This window comes from Rhinolophus sinicus, chromosome 17, assembly GCF_057876585.1.
Source record: "Rhinolophus sinicus isolate RSI-liver-muscle chromosome 17, RSI-T2T, whole genome shotgun sequence".
In the NCBI taxonomy this organism is placed as follows: domain Eukaryota; kingdom Metazoa; phylum Chordata; class Mammalia; order Chiroptera; family Rhinolophidae; genus Rhinolophus; species Rhinolophus sinicus.
Genome location: NC_142517.1, coordinates 36,989,342 through 37,001,169, shown reverse-complemented (window position 1 = coordinate 37,001,169; position 11,828 = coordinate 36,989,342). Strand labels below are relative to the sequence as shown.

The 11,828-nt window shown below is 40.5% G+C and overlaps 1 pseudogene; it reads right to left on the bottom strand.

The window, feature by feature from the left end:
* Nucleotides 1-11,250: 11,250 nt before the first annotated feature.
* Nucleotides 11,251-11,828, bottom strand: LOC109449008 (DNA-directed RNA polymerases I, II, and III subunit RPABC5 pseudogene; annotated as a pseudogene).

The following is an 11,828-nucleotide window of genomic DNA, read 5'->3' as shown; positions in this document are numbered from 1 at the left end:
GTGAGTGATTTGTTACACAGTATTATTGTTATAATAGTTAAAATTGATATATAGTCCTATAAATTTAGTCAAAGCACAAAATCCAATTCAAATAATCTTCTCCCCTACAAACATTTCTGGAGAAGCAGCAATTGTGTTTCTCCAAAAATAAGACCTAGCCGGACAATCAGTTCTAATGCATCTTTTGGAGCAAAAATTAATATAAGACCCAGTCTTATTTCACTATAATAGTGAAATAGTGAAATTAGACCAGGTCTTTAATATAATATAATAATATAATGTAATATAATACAACATAACATAACATAATATAATACCGGGTCTTATATTAATTTTTGCTTCAAAAGACACATTAGAGCTGATTGTCCAGCTAGGTCTTATTTTCGGGGAAACACGGTAATGCTTCTGCTTATTATATTTCAAAGCAATCACTTTAAGTCATCAATCTAGGAGGTGAGAAATAGTAACATGTTTGGCAGCTCTGATTTTCACTCAGCTCTGCACTTGTGGCCACCACCAGCGCCACTTCTGCATTTGCCCTTAGCCAATAGTGACATTTCCTGTCGCTAAACCTGAATCAGTTGTCCCATCCCAGTCCTCCAAGTTCCCAAGTTTCTGACCAGTGTCAGCTTTGTAGTTCCGCTGATTTCCTGATGTTAATCCCAAAACAGATTTCTTTACATTTTCCGCACTCCACCCACAACATTTCTTTTTTTCTGAAATGTGGCAGCATCCTGTCTTCCCATGTGGAGTATTAATCTTTGATGTTAGTTTAAATTCCAATTACTCTTCTAGCTGATTTGGAATATAGAAAAGACCAGAACTGGTTAATGTTTCCAGAAAATTGTGGTCAAACCTGCTGTACTCAGAAAATGAAGTGCCTAAATATGATGGTTGACAGGTAGTTCAACCGGATGGCATGAAGACGTACAGCAAACTTGTCCGTCATTGATGACATCAGCACATAGGAAAATGCTCTTAAAAGAAGGCAGCTCTCTATGCAACGATATGGAATGATTTGCCAAGATGGATTGTTAAGTGACAATCTGTAAGATCCAGAAAGGAGAGTATAGGGTGTGCCTTGTGTAAAAACAAATGGGGTGGGGAAGGAAGTGAGTGAAAATAAGAATCTATATTTGTCCATCATCACATATGGATAAAGAAAGTCTGGAAGGAGACATATCGGGGACAGGGTGGAGTGGGAGGGAACCTGGGCAGATGTCAGAGTAAGAGGGGTGTTTTGTGTACCTTTTATAATGTTTGGTTTTGAACAATGTGAATATAATACAAAGTTAAACTTTCAAAAGAGAGAGAAAAGAAAATATTCTTGAAGACCCTGAAATACAGAAGCTAGTGAGACCGTATGTAGGACTCGTGCTTTCCTCCCTTATGTCTGTCCTGGCTGTGGCTCCATCAGTCACACACGGCCCATCTCTTCCATGTATTTTCAGTTTCTCTCTCAAGCTTGCTCTCTCTCCTGCGCACTCATGCTCTCAATCTCTATCTGAAAAGTTTAAGTCTTTCCCACCCTTGAGAAAAGGGGCGGGGAATTTAACCCGCCTTCCCCCTAGTTACCTCTCTATTCTTTCCTTTCTCTGGTGTCTTGAGAGATTGCACTTACTATTTACCATCTCCCATTCATTCACTCTTGAATTTACTGCTGTCTGGCTCTTTCCCAGCCTCTGATGAAATTGCTCTCGCAAGTGCTACGGTCACGTGCATTTTGCAAACCCTTGCTGCATTTGACTCCACTCTTAGTAGCCAGGTCCCTGACTCTCCATCCCTGGCCTTTGGTGACAGCCTCCATGATGGGCTCCTCTTTCTCTGCTTTTTCTGAAATGGCAACATCTCCGGGGTCCAAGCTTGGCTCAATGTTCTTCCCTCTCTCTCTTCACTCCCTGTTGTTAATCTCATCCAGTTTCATGATTTTATCCACTAGCTGATGGTTGATCTGATGTCTCCAAAAATCAGGGCCCTAATGCTGTCCTTTCTCTCAACATGTACATTATTCTATCAATGGCCTACTGACACTCCCATCTGGTTATCCTGTCTCAAAAACAACATGCTCACAACTACACTATCTTGCCCTAGCTTCCAAACTACCGTGTTTCCCCCGAAAATAAGACCTAACAGGAAAATAAGCCCCAGCATGATTTTTCAGGATGACATCCCCTGAACATAAGCCCTAATGCGTCTTTTGGAGCAAAAATTAATATGAAACTCAGTCTTATGTTCAGGGAAACATGGTATATGTTCTTCTAAAGACCCACTGTTGTCTTTTGGTTGTTCAGTTGCTCAGGCCAGAAACCTAAAATCATCTTAGACTCTGTCCTTTTTCCTACACAATCCATCGTTGCATTCTTCACCTTCTTAGCCATTTTCCATCTACCCCATCTCAACCCTTCATACGATCACCCTCATCCAGACTTGAGATTGTAAAGGCTTGAGGAAATTGGGAAGCAGAATGGCAGAGTCAAAGGACCTTTTAAATACTTCAGTAAGTAAAGGGACATTTTTGAAGTAGAATGAATAGAATTTGGTGACTGATTATACATGGGGACTGAGGATGGCTGAATTTCTAGTTGGGCCAGTTGTTACTTGAGGTCACTAAAGGGTGCAGCCCTGCAGGGATGGAGAGTAAAGTTCCATTTGGGACACGTTGACAGTGAGGTATCCATGGGACTTCACTCCGAATGAACATCAAGGCCAGAGCAAAAGATTTAGGGTCACATTTGGAGCCAAGGAAATAAATATAACCTCTTGAGAGAGTGTATATTATGAGTATGGACCAAGGAGAAGGGATTTGGGGAGCCCCAGCATTTAAGAGGCAGATAGAAGACAAGGAGCAGCCAGAAGCAGAGAAGAAAACAGGAAAAAGCCATATCCTGGATGCTGAGGGAAGAGAGAAGTTTACAGTGTGGGAGGTGAGGCATTGTGACATGGTGCAGAGATAAAAGGGGATGAAGGCTAGAAAGAGGCTATTTGGCTTAACAGTTGGGAGAGGTTATACTTATCCGAATACCTTACTATTTGGGGAATTGTGCCTCTCACTAAATAGCTAAGAGATAAGGGTGAATTGTTCTTCTCCCTGATCCTCGGGTGAGAGGCCAGCTCCACGATCCAAGCTCAGCCAGAAGGATACTCCCACCCAGGACCCTGACTCGTGAAAGAGTGATGCAAAAAGTTGGGGCAGTCAGATCGATCAAGCCGAGGTGAGGTGTGAGGACTCCATGGCAACGAGAACCTGAGTCCTGTTCTGGTGGCCGGGTCCTAGGCTGCCAGATATTTCTTGGTTCCTTCCTGTTTGCTAAGCATACTTTCCCAACCTCTTCAATCCTGGGAGCCATTCAGCATCCTTCCCCATGAATCCCACTTCTGCTTCCCCGAGCCAGAGTTGCTTCAGTTCTTCACATCCAAGAACTCTGAGACAGACAGAGATCTCAGCAGCACTGATTTCAAAAGACCGTTGGGTCCAGAAACCAGTTTACAGTGGGTTAAATTGAAGTGGGAAATAAGAATTCTTAAAAAGGACAGGAGTGAAGGGAAGGATAAAGACACTAGAGAGAGAAGCAAAGTAGACAGAAGTTAGTTGCTGGAAAACGGGGTTCTGAACACATTTGTAGGCTGACGTGCAGACAGCAGTGGAATATGCCACTGGAATAAATTCCTTCCTCACTTGACATTTATAATGCCCTGCAATATAATTCCCACCTGGCTTTCTAGACTCAATCCCTAATATTCCCTACAATTAAGATAATCAGGACACAGTATTTTCCACAAGTGCCCCATTGTCTGTCTTTGTTTTTGTTTGCTTATTTGTTTGTTTGTTTTTACTCAGGATAATAATAGCCTTGGCCTGGAATATTTCCACCAATCATCCTGTTAGTCCCACTGGTCCTTCCAGGCTCAAACAGCCTCTCAAAGCTTTTTCTTATTCATCGAATGAGTGTGATTTCCTCTGACTTGAAAACTCCAAAGCACCTGCCTCTCTCTTATCATCTCTAATCAGATTATGCCCTTGAGTGAGTTATGTGGGTCCGAGTCTTATGGCTCCTTCCTTTAGTGTGAGCTACATGGCTGTGGTTATTATCTCTGCAGCACTCACTGCACAAGGATTTACATATAGCAGGTGCTCAGCGAATACTAGTGGAATTCACAATGAAGGGAATGGAAACATTCTTAATAAAGAAGGAGGTACAATGGTCAGCGAGTTCTCAGGAAATTACTCTTGCAGCCATGGGTCCACCCTCAGTGGATAATGGTGGCTTGGCTCTGTTCATCCAACGTGAGATTGGGGAGGTGAGGAAATGGAGCTGCACTTGGAGTCCCAACCCGAGGGAAACCTTGCACTCATTTGTGTAGTTCTTTCTTCCATCCAGGATGTGATTAATCATCATTGCAAAGGAAATGAAGGAACTGCTGTGATATACAGTATGGATCCCACAGTGCTGAAAAGTCCAAGACAAAAGAGTATATGATTCCATTTACAGGAAGTTAAAAACAGGCAAAATTAATCCACAGTGTCAAAAGCGAGCACGGTGGGAGCGGAGGAGCCAGGTGGCTAGGTACTGACGTTCTGCTTCTCGGTCTGATGTCGCGTGGGGGTGTTCACTTTGTGACAATTCATTGAGTCACACACTTATGATTTGTGCCCTTTTCTTTAGGTATGTGACACTTAGCATTAAAAGTTTATTTTAAAATACTCGTTGACCATGTGTGCATTTCTTAATTTTCCAATTAAGCTGTTTTCATAGCAACATTAAAAGGCAGTAGGATGTTGGTCATATTCAACATTGGAGCAAACCACTGTCTCATAAATGCACAATTCTTGGCCGCCTTGGTCTGCAGGGGGATCTTGTGTTGCTACAGGAGGTACTAAGTGTTATAACACAAATCTGCTGGAAGAAAAAAATTCCCATAAGTACATGTTGTATCAAGAAAAAACAACAACAACAAAAAACCCAGCCAATGGGAAGGAAATGGAATTGTTCTCAGCAGCATAGAACAATGTCTTGAGTCGCTTCCTCTTTGTAATGTGGCAGGTGGGGGTGGGGTGAACAAAATGAGCATCCTGTTGGATCTTATTTTAAGTAGGTTTAACTTTAACCATGATAAACACAAGATACTTAAGAGAGAAATCGAATGCTTATTTGATATTGTCCCAGATGTGAAGGCCCTGTGCCGGAAGCCTCTATCACGAAAAGGACCAAGGAGTTTTTCTTTTGTTGCCTTCCTTTCTATTCCAACAGTCGGATCTGGAAACTCCTGGAGGGCAACATGCCCAATTTTGGAAGTCGTTTGTTAACGGTAAAAAGGAAACATAGGGAATGAGTGATGGCAGCTGTGAAATTCTTGTTGTTGGGTAAGCACTATCTCGTCACTCTTCTCTTTTTGCCTCCCCAATCTCTCCTTCGTGACCTCTCCCTCAAAGCCCCACAGCACCAGTTTTGTCTCTAGGGCACACAGGCTTCGGCTTTGTAGTTGCCTTATCCCCGTCTGGCTGGAAACTTTAAGTGGTACAGATTGTACCTCTTGGGGTAGAAGATGGGTCTCCTTCTGCACCATGTTTGGTCTTGCATGGGCAGAGCTGGTTGTTCGCTCTTCCCTGGACTGTGAGCTCCTTGGGGGAAGGGACTACAGGTTCCTCAGGTTTGTATTTCCACTGTTTGGTACATAGTAGGGGCTCGGTAAACGTTGACTGACTGAAGAAAAGAAGGGATGGTGGATCAGGTCTCCCAGTTTCCAGATTCTTCAGGTGACCTGCCTCCTGAGAGCTGCAGAAAACTGTAACTACCTCTTGAAAAAGCAGTCTATGGTCTATATTGTGAGTCTAAGTGGCATTTCTTTTGTCCCTTTTGATCACCACACTCCTCTCAATCAGGGAGGCATCAGGAATATGAGGTGGCAATGGCCTGAAAATTTGAGCTTATTTCCCAGGAGTTGGTTCCCCTACTATAGGGAAATTATCTGTTTATAAATTGTGGCATGGCATCGATGGAACCTTTAAAACAAACATTCCATGCGCCCCTCCACACTGTTATTTAATGAGTCACTTTGGTTTGAGACAGAGGGAAGCACAAGACATCTTCAGAGTCCTTGCAATATGCTGTTTTTAAGAAATAAAATTTGTGTCCATCCTTTGGAAAGAGACTAAGTTGGGGGTAGGATGGAAGGTGAGGGACAAGAAAGTACACAGAAATTTGAGAAGTGGAGAGCTCTGAGGCTTCTTTTAGTAAAGATTAGTGAGACAAGAAGTTATTAAAGCTAAGTTTCAATCTTGTAAACCTTTCAGATTATATGTAACTACACAGGAGGGATGAAGATGCAATATCTTACTTTGCACAGCATCCAAACAGCTCTCTAACAGTCATGAAGTCTGATAGATATTGCAGAGACTATGTAAACATTTCTACATACCCATTGCACAGTTGTAGACTAATTTGCTTGTTAGTGCTGTTTACTTTCTGCCGGGCTAAGTGCCATAATTGTAATAGGTAAAGACATATATTTGAAGATAAGGGAAAGTTAATCATAAAACCTTCCTCTTCTAATCCCTTCTTATGTTGATTACCAAACACACTGTAATGTGAAATCTGTCTGTAACATGCATTGGGCATGTATTTAATCTAAGGTTTGCATAAGTTTACATTTTGAAGCTTGAAGTTGATGAGCGGAAATATAATTTAAAATCGTAAGCTGGTCAATGATTTGTTCTCCTGCAAAATGTTAATTCTGTGGTTTCATAGAACATGTTCTTTGTCCAGATCATCAATTTTTGCATATTCCAAGTGCACAGTACATATGGCATGATCCTATTTATTTAATACCTTTCCCCACCTCAGTGAATGCACAGATCAGTTACACATGTAAGGGTTTAGAAGAATACACTGGGGATGCCAAAAACATGTATACACATTTTAAGTGATGTTATCTATGTATTATTCTTAGAAGTTGAATTGAATTATGGTAGCGATGTGCAGTATGACATTCGTTCAAAAGATGTTTTTGGGAATGATTGATTTTACTTCCAGGAAGTATTACAGTTTTAATAGTGTCTTCCTTTCTTAAAAGGTGTATAACACCTAAGGGAACTGGAAAAAGAACAGCAAAACAAGCCCAAAGGGAGTACAAGGAAGGAAATAATAAAGATCAGAGAGGAAATAAATGAAATAGAGACCAAAAATAAAAATAAAAATACAAAAGATCAATGAAACCAAGAGCTGTTTTTTTGAAAAGATAAACAAAATCAACAAACCCTTGGCCAGATTCACCAAGAAAAAAAAAAAGAGAGGACCCAAATTAATAAAATCAGAAATGAAAGAGGAAAAGTGACAATAAATACCACAGAAATACAGAAAATTTTAAGAAAATACTACAGGCAATTATATGCCAACAAATTAGACAATCTGGAAGAAATGGATAAATTTCGAGAAGCATATACAATCTTTCAAAACTGAATCAAGAAGAAACAGAAACTCTGAACAGATGGATTACTCCCAAAGAAATTGAATCAGTAATCAACAAGCTCCTAACAAACAAAAGCCCTGGACCAGATGGCTTCACAGGTGAATTTTACAAAACATTCAAAAAAGAATTAACACCTATTCTCCTCAAACTATTCCAAAAAATACAGAAGGAGGGAAGGCTCCTAAGCACATTTTATGAGGCCACTATTACTCTGATCCTAAAACCAGAAAAAGACATTACAAAAAAAGAAAACTACAGGCCAACATCCCTAATGAACATAAACACAAAAATCTTCAACAAAATACTAGCAAACCAGATTCAGCAACACATTAAAAAGATCATACACCACGATCAAGTGGGATTCATTCCTGGTATGCAAGGTTGGTTCAATATCCACAAAATCAATTAATGTTATACACCATTAACAAAATGAAAAATAAAAATCATATCAATAGATGCAGAAAAAGTATTTGACAAAATCCAGCAGCCATTTACGATAAAAACTCTTAGCAAAGTGGGTATAGAGGGATCATATCTCAACGTAATAAAGGCCATATATGATAAACCCACAGCTAACATCATACTCAACGGGGAAAGGCTAAAACCATTCCCCTTAAGATCAGGAACAAGATAAGGATGCCCACTTTCACCATTTTTATTCAGCATAGTGCTGGAAGTTCTAGCCACAGCAATCAGACAAGAAAAAGAAATAAAAGGTATCCAAGTTGGAAAGGAGGAAGTAAAATTGTCATTATATGCATATGACATGGTACTATATATAGAGAATACCAAAGACTCCACCAAAAAACTATTAGAACTGATAAATGAGTTTAGTGAAGTAGCAGGATACAAAATTAATATTCAGAAATTAGTTGAATTTGTATACACCAATAAAAAACTATCAGAAGGAGAAATCAAGAAATCAATCCCATTTACAATTGCTTCAAAATCAATAAAGTACTTAGGAATAAATTTATCCAAAGATGTAAAAGACCTGTACTCAGAAAATTTTAAGACACCGAAGAAAGAAATCAAAGAAGATATAAATAAATGGAAACACATCATGTTCATGGATAGAAATAATTAATATAGTTAAAATGTCAACACTACCTAAGGCAATATATAAATTCAATGCAATTGCTATCAAACTACCAATGACATTTTTCTCAGATATAGAACATATAATCCTAAAATTTACATGGAACCATAGCATACCCCAAATAGCCATGGCAATCTTGAGAAATAAGAACAAAGTTGAAGGTATCTCGCTACCTGACATTAAATCAAACTACAAGGCTATAATAATCAAAATAGTATGGTACAGGCATAAAAAACAGACACATAGATCAATGGAACAGAATAGAGAGCCCAGAAATAAACCCATTTATATATGGTTATTTAATCTACGACAATGGAAGCAAGACTTTACATTGGGGTAGTGACAGCCTATTTAATAAATTGTACTGGGAAAACTGGACTGACACATGCAAAAAATGAAACTGGACCAACTCCTTTAGCCATATATGAGAACAAATTCAAAATGGATTAAAGACTTAAATGTAGTATATGAAACCATAAAACTCCTAGAAGAAAAGGTAGGGAGTAAATTTGCAGACATTACCCTGAGTAATATTTTTACTGATATATCTCCTCAGACAAGGGTAGTAAAAGAAAAAATAAACATATGGGATTACATCAAACTTAAAAGTTTTTTCACAGCAAAGGAAACCATCAATAAAACAAAAAGGCAGCCTACTGAATGGGAAAAGATGTTTGTCAATGATACATCTGATAAGGGGTCAATACCCAAAATTGATAAAACACTCATTCAACTCAACACCAAAAAATTAAACAACCCATTTAAAAAATGGGCAGAGGACATGAAGAGACATTTCTCTAAAGAGGACATACAGATGGCCAACAGACATATGAAAAAATGCTCAACCTCACTAATCATTAGAGAAAAGCAAATAAAAACCACAATGAGATACCACCTCACTCCAGTCAGAATGGCTATCATCAATAAATCAACAAACAACAAGTGCTGGTGAGGATGTGGAGAAAAGGGAACCCTCGTGCACTGCTGGTGGGATTGCAGATTGGTGCAGCCACTATGGAAATCAGTATGGCGGTATCTCAGAAAACTGGAAATGGAACTACCTTATGACTCAGCAATTCCACTCTTAGGTATCTATCCAGAGAAATCCAAGACAATAATTCGAAAAAATATATGCACCCCTATATTTATTGCAGCGCTGTTTACAATAGCCAAGTCTTGGGAACAACTGAAATGCCCATTGGTGGACCACTGGGTTAAGAAACTGTGGTACATTTATACAATGGAGTATTAGTCGGCTATAAAGAAGAATGAAATCTTACCATTTGCAACGATATGATGAACCTAGAGAACATTATGCTAAGTGAAATAAGTCAGTCGGAGAAAGACAAATACCATATGATCTCTTATATGTGGAATCTAAAGAACTGAATAAATGAGCAAAGTAAACAGAAATAGTCTCAGAGATATAGAGAAAAAACTGATGGTTGCTAGATGGGATGGGGGTGGTGGGGATGATGTTGAGAAAGGGAAGGGATTAGACAGCACAAATTGGTGACTACACTATTGCCATGGGGATATGAAAGACAGTTTTGGGAATATAATCAATAATGTTGTAAAGATTTTGTAGGGTGTCAGATGGGCATATGTTCTTATTAGGGAGACCACTTCATGGTCAGTGTAGATGCCTGACCACTGCGCTGTACACCTGAAGCTGAAACTGAATAATACTGAATGTCAACTATAATGTAATATGTATAGTCACAGGATATGGAGTACAGCATGGGGAAGAGTCAGTGGAATTGTAACAGCCACATACAATGTCAGGGGGCAATAGACTGGAGGACGGGGGTTATCACTGTGTGAGGGGTATAAATGTGTATCTATTACATTATTTTGTACACCTGAAATAAAAAAAATGTCTATACATTTTTTTGGCATTCTCGGTATATGAGTTTTAACAGTGAATGGCACTGTAAGGGTTTGGGGATTTTCTACTTCCTTATTTTTGCTTTTAAGTACTTCCTGAGTTTTCTGTAATAAGAAAATATTTTTAAAACTTATTTAAAAATAACAAAAGGGGAGTTGTGGTTAGATCATTTAAATCTAAGAATGATTAGGAATATTCAGAGAATTTGACGGTCACTCTAATAGTCACATCATTCTTCGTCCTTCTAGACTTGCCCTTCATCAGCTCATTTCCACATGCTTAGGGTAGTCAGAGATGCGATTTAATTGTGGCACTTCCCTACTTTGAGTCAGTTCCCTCCAAAGGTCCTGCAGTGTCCCTGTTCATACTTATTATCCTGTGTAAGTCGATCATCTTTCAGTTTCAAGTGACAGAAACCTCACTCAAACTAGCTTAAGCAAGAATGAGGAATTTGTTTGCTCATGTAACTGAAAAGTCCTGTGTTGGCTTTCGGCAGGGCTAGGAGTTCAGAGCTGGCATTAATGCCTTCTTTCGTGGTTCTGCCCTTCTCGTGTTGGTTTTCTTCCCAACAGGCTCTGCCTGTGTGTAGGCAACATGCAACATAGCCATTGGCGTCTCCAGGCCCACAGGGTCCTTAGAACTCAAATCCTGAGGATGCGAGAGGATTTGGATCTGCCTGGGTTGGGTCATGTGCTCTTCCTCGGGGCCAGTCACCCTAGAATGGAATGGGGTACTAGAAACAGGGAGGGGTGTTCCCCAAAGGAACAAATTCTAGGCAAACCATGACCTGTATCCCTCCCTCCCTTCCTTTTCGTTTCGTTTTGTGTTGTGGTTCTCAAAGACCTTTACTGTTGGTTCCTTTCACAGTAGGACACGTGCCCAAGTAGCTGTGAGCTCCACGTTGCTCTCAGCTCCACTATCTCGGTGGAATGAACTCTGGGCAGGACAGACTGACTGTGGTCAGCACGATGGGCGGGCTGCCGCCAGCAGCGTCCCTCCTCCAGGGGCGCACAGTCGAGCAGCTTCTTGGCCAGGTCCCCATGGCCAGCAGCAAGCAGTGGCTGTAGGAGCGCTTCAGGCCCAGCGTGTCCAGGGTGTCCCCCTTGCTGTCCTCTGTCTGCAGAAGCCTCAGGCAGGCCCCCCACTTGCTGCCAGTGATCTTGCCACAGGTGAAACAGCGCCCAGGTCTGATCACAGAGGCAGGATGGCAGCCGGCTGGTCCCACGGACTGTCCGACCACCGGCATGCTCCAGCTTTCTCCAGACTCATCTCTTTTCTAGCTGCACCTGAACTATTTTCCATTCCTGAAACATGCCACTCAATCCATTGTCTCGTTTTGCATATCTCGCTGCATTGGTCCCAAATAGCCTTCCT